This window comes from Lynx canadensis, chromosome B4 (genome assembly GCF_007474595.2).
Source record: "Lynx canadensis isolate LIC74 chromosome B4, mLynCan4.pri.v2, whole genome shotgun sequence".
Lineage (NCBI taxonomy): Eukaryota > Metazoa > Chordata > Mammalia > Carnivora > Felidae > Lynx > Lynx canadensis.
In genome coordinates, this window is record NC_044309.1 from 27,643,885 (window position 1) to 27,657,036 (window position 13,152).

At 42.4% G+C, this 13,152-nt stretch overlaps 1 long non-coding RNA gene across 4 annotated transcripts in view; it reads left to right on the plus strand.

Moving 5' to 3' along the window:
* The window catches only part of LOC115517991, a 137,658-nt gene that overhangs the window by 122,197 nt on the left and 2,309 nt on the right, over positions 1–13,152 (plus strand). The window contains exon 3 of one of the 4 annotated variants that reach the window (XR_003970133.1): positions 9,861–9,918. The exons of the other annotated variants lie outside the window; for them this stretch is intronic. This is a non-coding gene — a long non-coding RNA (uncharacterized LOC115517991). The remainder of the gene's footprint in view (positions 1–9,860; positions 9,919–13,152) is intronic. 4 annotated transcript variants of the gene reach the window in all.

Here is a 13,152-nt window from a genome sequence, read left to right on the forward strand (position 1 = left end):
ACTAAAATGAGGAATCTGGAATGTATGAATAAACCAGTATGTGATAAAAGGGAAATGAAAAGGACTTAAATGGGCTTCCCACTGGTGGGATTACCTCATGTCAGCCAATTCTGCCCCAGATTAAGAGTCTGCACACATAAATAAAATCCCCACAGAAAATGTGAATACCATTTACAGCTGCTGCTAGCACACAAAATACTGCTTTACTAGGCTATAAAAATACATCCTTCACTTTGGAATTTTAGTCCAGCCATCGCCTTTCGTAGCTTAGAGTAGATTTCATTAAAGTCGTTCTGCCACACTTCTTAAAGTTTTAGAAATGTATCAGTAACTCACAACGGCATGTGGTCAGGTATTGTCCATTTAAAAGTCAGCTCATTTTCCTGGGGCCTGTGAGTTCTTCAGTTGCTTTCAAGGAGCACAATGAGGAAGCATAAGGTGACATCATACAGGCCTCAGATGGACCGTCACAGACGCTCACGTCTCTTTTCAATATGGAGATCCACGTGCGGATTAAATAACGCGCGCCAGTTTTCCGAGCGCATCCCCATACGGTTGACCCTTGAAGAACACGGGCTTAAACTGTGCAGACCAAATTCTATGTGGATTTTTTCCCCCAATAAATACAGCCCAGTACCATAAATGTATTTTCCTTCTGACTTTCTTCATAACGTTTTCTTTTCTCTAGCTTACTTTATTGTAAGAATACAGGATATAACAGGCGTGCCTGGGTGGCTCAGTTGTTAAGCGTTGGACTTTTGGTTTCGGCTCAGGTCATGATCTCACGGTTTGGGAGTTTGAGCTCCACGCCCAGCTCTGCACAGACAGCATGGAGTCTGCTAGGGATTCTTTCTCTCCCTCTCTCCCTTCCCTCCCCTACTCCTGTACTCTCTCGCTCTTTCTCTCTCTCTAAATAAACGTGAAAAAATTAAAAATAATACAGTATATAACATACAACATACAAAATATGTGTTAATCGACTGTGTATGTTATTGGTAAGGCTCTTGGTCAGCAGTGGGCTAACTTTCAGTTCAGTTTGGGGGGAGTCAAAAGTTCTTTTTTTAAAATTTTTATTTTTGAAAGAGAGAGAGAGAGAGAGAGAGAGAGAGAGAGAGAGAGAGACAAGGGGAGGGGCAGAGAGAGAGAGAGAGGCACAGAATCCCAAGCAAGATCCAGGCTCCGAGCTGTCAGCACAGAGCCTGACGTGGGGCTCGAACTCACAGACCGTGAGATCATGACCTGAGCCGAAGTCGGATGCTTAACTGCTTAACCGACTGAGCCACTTCGGTGCCCCGGGAGTCAAAAGTTCTACTCAGGTGTTCGATTGTGTAGGGGGTCAGTGCCCCAAGCCCTACCTGTTCAAGGGTCGACGGACATTCTCTCACGTAATCATGACCTCCCCTTCGTATTCTCTTTGATTTCATTTTGACTGACCAGAAAATGGTTGTTTTGCCTTCAGAGCTACATTTCAAGAGTCTGGAGCCCACGGTGTCTCCATTTTTCTCATGCTGATGGGGATAGTAACGGTATCTCCCTGCAGGCTTTGAGAGCGCTGAATGAGTTTAATGCCGCAGAGCACTTAGCATCGTGCCCACCCTGGCGTGCCAGGTCAGTAAGGGTCCCGAGTCTTAGGCTATTCTGTATATCATCCCAGTAGGTCTGGTAGAAAATGGGTAGTTGCCAGTGGAGGTGTTGGGCTGTTTTCCCGTTCATTGGCTTTGTTCCCATTTTGTCCTCCATGATGATGACCCCTGAAGGACAGCTTCACTCACGTTGCAGGGGTGCATGAATGTGTCAGCCAGACAACAGACGGGGGGACTGGTTCCTCATAAAGCCTCCATGTAATCCTGAGCCACAGCTGTGAATTGGGCAGCACGTTCCCTGCGGGTTTAATACCCTGATCCTTTGTCATCTAATGCCTTATCTTTTGACCTTGGCCATTTAGGAGGTGACCCTTCTTACCTGGACTCCTACTGACATTGGCCGCAGTTGGACTACAGAAATCAGCTCCTGTTTTCCCATTCCATCGTATCTCTGACAAATCTTTAACATTTTCTTCCCGTTTCTGCCTGCATGCAAATGTTTACGTTCTATATCCTTGCTTCACATTGTAGGAAAGACAAGAAGACGTTAGTAGAAGTCTCATGGTAAGGAAGGAGTGGTAACCATTCCCCTATATGCCCCCTAGAAAGGAAAGAGAGTTGCTGAGAATGGACCAGAATCTTAAGAATGAGGGAGGACAGAAGTGATCTCGTTGCTTGTCTGCTTGCCTACCCGCTTCATTCCCTCGTTCACCCAGTATTTATAGTTTGTTGTTCCGAGCCAGGCCCTGTGCTAGGAACGTATCTCAGGTGTTGCCCCTCAAGTCGATAATCCTTTAGAAGACAAGGCTCTTAAGCAGGAAAAGGGTAATTGGCAATAGAGAAATACTGACAGAGATGACACTCGTTGAAAGGGCTTAGCAGGTGAATTCAGGGCTGGTTGGCAGAGAAAGTTGGTCTCGGCACTTCCATGTGATTATGGTCCATGTGGGGTTGAGTGTGAGAAACATGGGGTTGCATGTTATCAAGGGCTTTGGTGATTCTCTGGCCAACTCCTCTATAGCCAAGAAATGCATATGTTCAGGGGAAAAGGGCAGATTGATATTGTGCCATGAGCCCACAGACACAATTCCATTCATGATTTTCTCTTGGGTGTTTAGGCCAAATCTCAGCCTTGAGATTTCAAAAGGGCCTATTACTTTCATCTTTATTTGTCATTAATTGTTTGGGTGACTGTAGAAGTAATTCATGTTTATTGTGTATCTATTGGACGATAGAGGAGGAAAAACTTGAGCAGTTATGTCTGAGTAGCGAGATAATTAATGTTTTGGAGTATTTACCGTCTTTCCAGTGAAGTGGGGCGTGTACCTCTAATACATCGTGAAAATTTTTCCAAATTACCAGCTGCGTTTCAAACCTGGTTTTCTTGGGTAATTTACTTACTCACTGTTTCTGTATGTTGTAGGCTGGTTCCAGTTTTATGCGTTTATAAACAAACTGTGGTAAACATAGTTGAACTCATTCAAAGTAATCTCCTCTAGTAACACCCTTATCCTGTCCATCTCCAATAAGGTGGGAACTTTGGGAAGGGAAGGAAGAATCATAGAGTAATACATTGCTTGCTTTTTTCCATAATACCCCGGCGCCACCAGCCACACTGACTTATATATTTGCCCGAGGGTCTCAGATATGCCCTGTTTACTCGTGTCTGGGGTCAGTGCTGGATTTGAGGGACATCTGTGGAACCAAAACCAGGCCAAGGAATCATACGAAATTTGTAAGAAGCAACCAGAAACTGGCTTGACTCCTCCCCCAGGGGTCAGACTGGTCCCTTTACCAATAAAATCAAGATAGAGAGAGGGCTGGGAAACCCTACGACAACAATTCGGGACATGTTTACCGCAATGGCCCCTGTTATTTTGTATCCAGGCCTATCAGGAATGTGGGAGTTGTCCAGGGGAGAGGGACTGAATGTGGATTTCTAGTCTGGCACTGTCACACCATAAGCCATGTGACCTTGAGAGAGTAGTCAAACATTGTGCAAAATGAAGATTTGTGACCAGGAAGGCCCCTTCACCTCCAGTTTTCCCAGAGTCCAAGGTTTTGGACTTACCAAGGCCTGATTCACTTGACCGAGTGATTTCACTTTGGGATGTCAGCATCTCAGTGGCCCATTCATAGATCCTTTCTTGGTTATCCACGACTCACAGATCATGACGTGGTATGCCCATGACCATGACAGTGACCTCCCTCCTGCCCTCCCATTTCACACATTTATGCCCCTTCCACTGAAGCATTTTCTTTCGTCCCCATCTAGAGGAAATTTAAGCATTTGCTGTGTTTCTTTTTAATTTCAAGATTAAATCTTCAAAAACGTCCAAGAAAATCCTTCCTTTAAACATTACTTCTGAGTATCGAAGGCAGTGGTGCTTCAAAAATGGAAAAGATCAATTTTTCTGAGTGGACACAGCGGCAGAAAATTTTGTGCATCTTTTTTTAAAATTTTTTTTTCAACGTTTATTTATTTTTGGGACAGAGAGAGACAGAGCATGAACGGGGGAGGGGCAGAGAGAGAAGGAGACACAGAATCGGAAACAGGCTCCAGGCTCTGAGCCATCAGCCCAGAGCCCGACGCGGGGCTCGAACTCACGGACCGCGAGATCGTGACCTGGCTGAAGTCGGATGCTCAACCGACTGCGCCACCCAGGCGCCCCGAAAATTTTGTGCGTCTTGTGAGTCTCCTTTCTTTGTGCTGAGCTGGTGGTTAAGTGCTGTTGTTGGAAAGGGAAGACAGCACCATCTCTGTTTTAAATCAAGACGTCTTCCCCCTGAAATTTAAGAAAATCACAACCACAACTTATCGTTTTCTCTGCAGAGAAGTAAAACAGCTACCCTATGGAATGATGTGGGGAGATGTTTGTCTGTCTTGTAGCTCTTCTGTGTGAATGAGCCAGCCAAAAATAATAACATTAGTGTTAGTGGTTATTATTTCTAATTAGTGGAGAGTAAATTAAAAAAAAAAAAACTGCGTGCTTTTTGCTGATGTAAAAATGTAGATTTCTTCAGTCTTTTTGGTCTCATGAGGATGAGATAATTAAATAGGAAATTAAATTGCATATTCATAATTTCATAAAGAATTCTCTGCTTTTTCTTTTCAACAATGAAGGCATATATAAATCTGTTTGTTTTTTTCCATAAGTGATGGGTGAGGCATGTATTTCTGGTAAGATTCCGTTACCAACGTAAAGAGAACATCCAAATCCTTTTTATTCTCAATTGGAATTTCATTTTAAAAATTTAAACTAGAGTTATTCCTTAGTAATAATTCAAAAGAAACATTTAGATACAGTTAGGGTAGTTCTAATTGAGTATTTTCTAACTAGTAGTTTTCAGGAATATAAACGGTCATGAGCAGGTGATACTGTATCTTATAAGCTAAGTTCTTTATAAAGATTATTTGTAAAATATAAATATTATTTCATCTTATCTAATTATTCACTTCCAGAATCCGTTGGCTTGCCCAATTTCCTCCCTTCCCCTACCCCTTCCCACACTTCTGTTTTCGTATTTTTTTTTTTCCCAGTTAGCCATGACCTCCACAGCTACGTATGTTGTTCCTTGCCGGGTTTTTTTCAACTGCCCTGTTTGCCATATTTCTCCCCAGCTTTATAAGAGATGTAGTAACCAGAAGCATAGAGAGAATGCCATATGCCACCACTGACCCACGGAGTCACCAGTGCCAGGGTACCTTCTGTTGATGTACCTCGATTAATTTGGCGTATAATTCTTCCTTTTCAAGTTAGGTTTGTCTGTGGTTTGGAGATCAGGTTAAGTCAATCTGATTTGAAATCAGGATATAAAATCAATGAAAATCATTTTAGAGTGTGAGCTCTAGCCTTTAGCAAAGATTATCCCATCATTTCATACGGTCATTCAGCACACATTCTCTGGGGGCCTGCTCTGCACCAGGTATAGCGTTTAGTACTAAGTATACAAAGATGGACATACTCAGGGTCCCTGCCTCCCACTGGGTGTGGGGGACAAATCATGGTCTTCGGCCCACCTTCCCAAGACTCTGTGGCTCCATCCCTAACCAAGTACCCATGAGCAAGTTACTTCTCTGGCCCTCTGCTTCCTCGTCTTGTAAATGACGTCGCTTTCGTAGGTTCTCTTTAACGCTCCTTTTAGCTGTAAAATTGTCAGTCTCTAATTATTACTGCGTGGCTCACCATCTACATGTTGCAAAAATAAACCGGGGACTTCAGGGTTTTTGGTCCTGCATCTAAGAAGTTTGGAAGTCACTCCTTTCTCCCAACAGCAAGAAAGAAGCCGAACAGACTGAAAAATCAGCAACTCTTCTTGGATCCGTCAGAGAGGGGAGGACCCAGGGCAAGCCACTGCTCCTAGGGTTGGAGACATGGACAGGCCAGTACAGGGAATCGGGACTCATGGGAGTAGAGACTCACAGGCAACGCAAGGGAGCAAAGATAGTCTCTGCCACCAAGGCTGCAAGAACAACTGGACGGCCCCATGGGGAAAAAAAAATAATAATAATAATCTAGATACAGACCTTACACCCTTCACAAAAACTAGTTCAAAATGGATCATAGACCTAAATGTAAAGCACAAAACTATAAAACAGCTAGATGATCACATAGGAGAACACCCAGATGACCTTGGGAATGGCGACGCCTTTTTAGATCCAACACCAAAGGCATGACCCATGAAGGAAAGAATGGGTAAGCTGGATTTTGCTAAAATTATAAAACCCCTACAAAAGACAATTTCAAGAGAATTAGAAAGGCCGCAGACTAGGAAAAATATTTGCAAAAGACACATCTGATAGAGGGCTGTTATCCAAAATATACAAAGGATTCTTAAAACTCAACAACGAGAAAACAAACAACCGAGTAAAATATCTCAGCAGACACCTCACCAAAGAAGATACACAGATGGCAAATAAGTAAATGAAAAGATGCTCCACGTCACGTGGCCTCAGGGAAATGCAAGTTAAACAACACGATACCACTATGTGCCTGTTAGAATGGCAAAAATCCCAAACACAGACACCACCAAGTGCTGGCAAGAGTTTGAAGCAACATCAACTTTCATCCGTTGGTGGCGGGAATGCAAAATGGTACAGTTACTTTCCAAGACCGTTTGGCACTTTCTTACAAAACTAAACTTACTCTTACTATACGACGCAGCCATCACGCTCCTTGGTATTTATTTACCCAGTGGAATTGAAAATGTCTGTCTACACAAAAACCTGCACCTGGATGTTCATAGCAGCTTTGTTCATAGTTGCCCAAACTGGGAAGCATCCGTTCCGTGGGTGAATGGGTAGCCAAACTGTGGTACATCCAGACAATGGAATATTATTCCTCACCGAAGAGGCATCAGCTCTCGAGCCTTGAAAAGACACGAAGGATCCTTCGATGCATATTACCAAGTGAAAGAAGCCAACCTGAAAAGGCTCCATACTGTTTGACTCCAACTATCTGACATTCTAGGAAAGGCAACACTAGGGAGATGGAAAAAGATCCGTAGTTGCCGGGAGAGGAGGAGGGAGGTGAATAAGGCAGAGCACTGAAGATTTTCAGGGTAGTGAAAATCCTCTGTGTGATATTCCGATGCGAGATGTCATTACACATTTGTCCAAACCCATAGAATGTTGCGAACCCTAAGGTAAACCACGGACTGTGGGTAATGATGATCAATCAAAGCAGGTTCATCCTTGGTAAAAATGTACCCCTCTGGTGAGTTCTGTCGCTCATGGCAGACGCCATGCATGATGTAGAGGCGGGGGACAATGTGGGAAATCTCTGTCCCTTCCCCTCAGTTTTGTAGTAAAGCTGCTTTTTAAAAATTAATTCCCTTTCAAAAGTAACGATGAAATAACAAGGGGGCAGTCCACGAGGTAATGCTTAAGAGCTTCTGTCTCAAATTAAAATTTCTGAACCTCCAGTAATATCTGCCTCTTCTCTTCCTGCAATTTCGCTCATGTGTTGTTCATAAATCTGGACTCTTAACGATGGGGTTTTGGCTCCCTGTTAGGTGAAATATTTCATTTAACTTAGCCAAAGCCGGACTCCAAGCAGCCTGGGAATTGTTAGGCGGCTTCCCCTTTTCCCAGTACCTCGAGAGCCTCTGTACAGTTCCTTTTTGTTTATTTTTAGGGAGAGGAGGAGTTGTTTTTGACTCCCCCAGTGATGGTTAGGTGGCAGTATTGTCTATTTAGCTGAAGCATAAGTTGCGATTCGGCCCCCGCTTTGAAGTGGAAACATCAAGAATGGCCCATCAGCGGAGTCCAGCCTGTTTGAGCATCCACAGGCCTGATTTCTGCTTGTAATCTGATTACGGGGTTTGAGCTGTTCCAGCCTGCAGCCTCCTACTTTGCGTTGACTATACTTTTCAAGGACACGAGTGCCTGATTGCTGTAGCCCTGTGCTGTGAAGAATCTCAACCCAGTTTTGCTTAGACGGGCTGAAGGCCGTGGCTGGTTGAGAATTAAGCTGGAGAGCAGGCTGTGTTACTAAACTTTCTATGTGCAACCATGTTCAGAAGCCCAGAGATTGCCAGCTATCTGGGAGTTTTCCAGTTCTCTGAGAGACAAGGTAAGGCAAGAGAAATAGGAATTGCACGTGTGGGTTTGTTGTAGACTCTGATGAAAGCCTTTGCAGCTTCCGTTTTGCCATATATTCTCCCGTGTCCAGTTAGTTATACAGTTTCCTCAAAGGACACTTTAAATATCTAAGGGAGTGTATGCATTAGCTTATCTTATGGCTGAAAAACGTGGGTTGGTTGGTTTTTTTCCCCTAGTGTAAGTTACAGAGGCTGCTAAACCACTGTAGCCTCTATGCAGGGAAAAATTGCAAATTCAGTTAAAATGTCCAAACTTGGGCTCACGTCCTGGACGTGCTGTGCTTTAGCTAAAATCTTTTTCTAAACTGAATGCTACATATACTAAATCATTTCCAGTAGACAGTGCTGTTTGTCTTTTTATGGACTCTTCATGTGAACACTGTTGGGAACAAAATGCTTTTTTTTGTAGTGGCTTCCTTTAGAGTGCGGAGGAAAATACGTGCTTTCCGTTTAACTACTGGAGTGGCATCACAGATTCTGATCACTGATTGAAGAAAAGTGAAATGCTGAAGTTATTTTGAGTGGCACATGTGAACTTCAGGCATTCTGTAGCTAAGTCTTTCCCAGCACAGACATACCAGTAGGAAGTGAGTCGAACAGGCCTCAGAGTCAGAAATTTTCTTCTATATCACTTGATAGTTTTTTGAACCGAGTTCTCACACATAGCCAGGTATGTGTATAATCAGGAAAAAGGCCTAGATGTTTAATTGGCATTATATCTTGCATTTTATTGTATATCTCTAGTGGGTCACAGTTTCCAAATTCCGGGATCCCGGATGTGTTTTGATGGATAAGGGCATGTCAGCATCTGGTATATTTTCGTACCTCCTTTTCTTCTGGCCCCCAAATATTAAACAGTAAAAGGTACTTGCCCCCAAATATTAAACAGTAAAAGGCACTTCCTTAGAAGTCTCTGTAAGTGGTCTGCTTGTGGTTTCCTTGGTGGACAAAGGGTTACTATGCCAAAAGCTGTAAGACAGATTACTTGCCATTAGACTGGTATAAATTTGTCTGTGCCTGGTTTTGATTAACTGGTTCACCCGGATGTGTGTTTTTTTCTGCATGGCTTTGTTACCACCTGTCTTTACACGATACATATCTTGACTTCAAAAATAAAGAAAGTAGTTGATTTGATGTGTTGTTATTGTTTAGATTTTAAGGAAGGCAGTAAAACCAGCTGAAGCATTTCCTCTGCTCTTCAACAACCCCTTAAATGCACACAGTCTTTAAAGGTGTCTCAAGTACATCAGGCAGTGATCAGTTTCAATGTTACCTTGACCAAAATTGTTTAATTTTTTTCCTCCTTTTTTTCCCTGGAGTATGTAACTATGCCATTCAGTATTTATTTGCTTTGAATTATTCTCGTAGCTATAACAAACTTACATGATAGGATTGAACTATGTCAGATTTTTTTTTTATTTTTGTTTTTGTTTTTTTCACCCACAGAGTTATGTTGACCACATTTCAGGAGAAGGAAAAAAACCTTGCCTGTGTTGTGGAATTTGATTCTTAGAAGGTGTCATTTTTGTATTCATATTTCTTGTCTGGTTAATGGTTTCCTTTTTTCTTGTTATATGTTCAATGGGACTTTGGAGAATTTTTTTCCCCACTGGAGATTGTTTTTTTAACTTATTATGTAGTTATTTCATTGTTACCTTATTTCTTTCTCCTTAGATTTCAACCAGAAAAACTTAAGCTTCCTTGGATTACCAAGTCAAAGAAAAGTTCCAAGGTAAAGTGGTCTTTGCTCAAGACTCTTAGGATTTAGAGATTTGTGGTAGCTTTTAGAATTATTCTCCTAAATTCCTAATTCATGAGTTTGAATGTTTGGCAATATGTTTTCTCCCCAGAGTTTGATTTATTAAAGTATATGAAACAAGCTGACCTAATTGTAGATTCAGCCAGAAAAGATTCTTTTTGTATTTATTAATGCTGTTTATGGGAACTATTTGCAGAGCAGATATAATTTTGAACCTGTAGAGGGCTACTATCTTTTCTTTTTTTTTTTTTCATACCTGCCTCTAAGCGTGGGATGTCCTTTTGCAATCTGCCCCTTAAGTAAGAGAGCTTTTGATTTTTAAAGAAAAGATTTAGCCTTGTGCCTCTCTTCCCTCCCTCCCTCCCCTCTCCTCACCTTCCCGTCCCCCCCCCCCCCCCCCGCCCATCCCTCCATCTGTCCAGTGAGGTCCTGATGTCTCTTAACCTTTCTGCTCTTCGGTTCCCTACAAGATATTATGGGTACTAATTTGATTTACCTAATGTGCTAAAACTCTATGATATAGAGTCATTCATATAAGCTTTGTAAAAATGAAAGTTTGTGCCAAACAAGATAGCTGTATCTCAGATGCTTCTTAGCAGATCACTGTCCCTAATAGATGTTGAGATTTTTCAAGTGGAGACACAAAGTTATTATCCCTAAGACATACAGGCATAGACCCCAATGTACATTTCATTATGGTAGAAGGACCCAACCCTGATCTCCCCAGCCTTCCACTCAGATGCACTTCTTCCTGATGTATCCTGCATGGCATTGCCTCTTTACTCTAAAGGGTTTGCATTTCAATGGTTTTGAGTAAACAGCTCTCTAATCACTGTCCTCATCAGGCTGAGTGGGGCTCCGCATTTGAAAATGGCAGCAGGCATCTTTTGGACACACTAGATGAGATAAAGAAAGCCTTGATGGATTTGATCCACATCTTAGTATCAAGTCAACTAGAGTTGGCTGTCATCAGTAAGGCTGTCTGTCTTATTTGACTCAGGAAATCTTAACTTTTCTAGCGCTTGACAGAATCTCCCCTATTTCTTATCTTTGTCCGATAGAATCTAAGCCTTATATCTTAGTTCCAGCTACTACAACAAAATACCATACACCGGCTGGCTTAGAAACAACAGAAATTTATTGCTCACAATTCTGGAGGCTGGAAGTCTGAGATCAGGGCGCCAGCATGATTGGGGGAGGGCCCTCTTTCCATCTGCAGACAGCCAACTTCTTGTATCCTCACTGGGTGGAATAAGCTAGGGAGATGGCTAGGGTCTCTCGGGGGTGGGGGGGGGGGGGTTGTTTAGTTCTATTTTCATTGAAGTGTAGTTGTCTCTGTGTCTGTTTTTATAAGGACACTGTTCTCATTCATGAAGGCTCCATCTGATGGCCTAATCCCCTTCCAAAGTCCCCACCTTCTGGTATTATCGCTTTTGGGGGTTTGCATTTCAACATACGAACTTGGGGGAATGCAGACGTTCAGACCATAGTAGCTTAGTCCCCAGTGTGTCCCCGGGCAGGTTGGTTTAGCTGTAACAGAGCTAACAAGTGACTAAGAAAAAGGAAGAGGAGGAAAGCATTGCTTTGTAAGGATAGCAGAATGAAATAGTCAGACATTTCAAATATGGTGGGTATGATCTCATATGTACCTATTGAAATTATGGCCTCCTTGCTATGGATCCTAAGTGTAAAATAGGATTAGAGATACAAGAATTCGCCTCCTCCAAAGCAGTCTAGCTGACCAGACACCACAGGTACAAATATGAGGTAGTGGACTTTGATGATCTTGTAAACTTTAGGGGAAAGGTGAACAGATTGTAGAGAGCCTTTCCCAGCGCCGGTGCTGAATAATCACTGTCGTGGTATAGCCCCATTTTGTGCAGTAGTAACTGCAGACTATCCTGTTCTCACTTTAATACAATTTCCTCTGGTTTCTACTGCTGGCATGTAAGTAGGTTAATGGGACATTATAAAAAATTGTGGGCGTGGGTAGCAATCTCTTCTTAGGTTATCGAAGCAGAGGGAAGGAGGCAGAGTATGAAAAATTTAGTGCTGAAAAGAGCACAGTTTCAGAGGAGATGCAGACCAATAACAAATCTAAAAGGTGCTTCTTTCTTGATAGTAGAAACTTTAAAAATGGAATTCAAGCATTAAGACCGTAGCATTTGCTTTAGTTATATATGGAGAGCTGGTATCTTACTGAAATACAGAATCATACTTGTGATTGAGCTGTGGCAACCACCCATGCCTACAGAGGCTGTCGGGTAGAGTCCCCTTGTCCTGGGGATGGTGAGAGCACGGTGCAGCATCCCGAGCTCAGTGCATTCGAGGTACCCATCATGTGAGTTGGGCTTGGGCTCCGCCAGTCCCGCCGCTCTGGTGCCTCTGACTCAAAAAGGTTGAAGAGGAGACTTATGTTAGGGCTCCCTGGGGTATTTGTGTTTTATCAGCCATTAGATGATCAGAAGACGTTGCTCATTCACGAATGTTCCAGAGTTCTTTACTAATGTGTCTTGCCTGCATTCTTACTGCTGGCTAGTGCCTTGGGTCTCGAAAGTCCAGGGAAAAGATGTGACTTGTTCAAAGCCTGGTTTCATATGGGTTTTAGGGGTCCTGACTCAGTCATAGCTTTTCTAGCCTTCTTGAGTCAGAGCTCCACTTTTCAACCCCATTTGCCTTATTCTTTCTATCATATGTTATTCTAAAGGTGAAGAAAGGAGAGGTGACTGGCTGGCTCCATCTGTAGAGAGCATGCGGCCCTTCATCTCAGAGTCGTGAGTTCAAGCCCCACGCTGGGCGTGGAGCCTCCTTAAAATAAATAAATAGATAGATAAATAGATAAGTAAGTAAGTAAGTAAGTAAGTAAAAAAAAATAAGTAAGTGTGAAAGAAGGAAAGTGGGGGAGGGAGGAAGTTTATAACTGATATTATTAAATATGTGCCCTTCTAATTATTCTCAGTATTTGCAATGCTCTTTGCCCATATCACATTAAAAGTGTATAGGGTGTGTATGTAAAATATTTCAGAGTGAGTGTAGAATACATTCGAAGTATTTTATTGTCGCCATTCATTCAACAGATATTTATTGATTAAAAAAAACCACTTTTATAAATCAATAATTTGAAATAAGACACTTATAATATGTTCTCCAAATAAGAAACCAGGCTACCTTGAGAGAAAACAACTGAAGTGCGTAATACAGATTCGG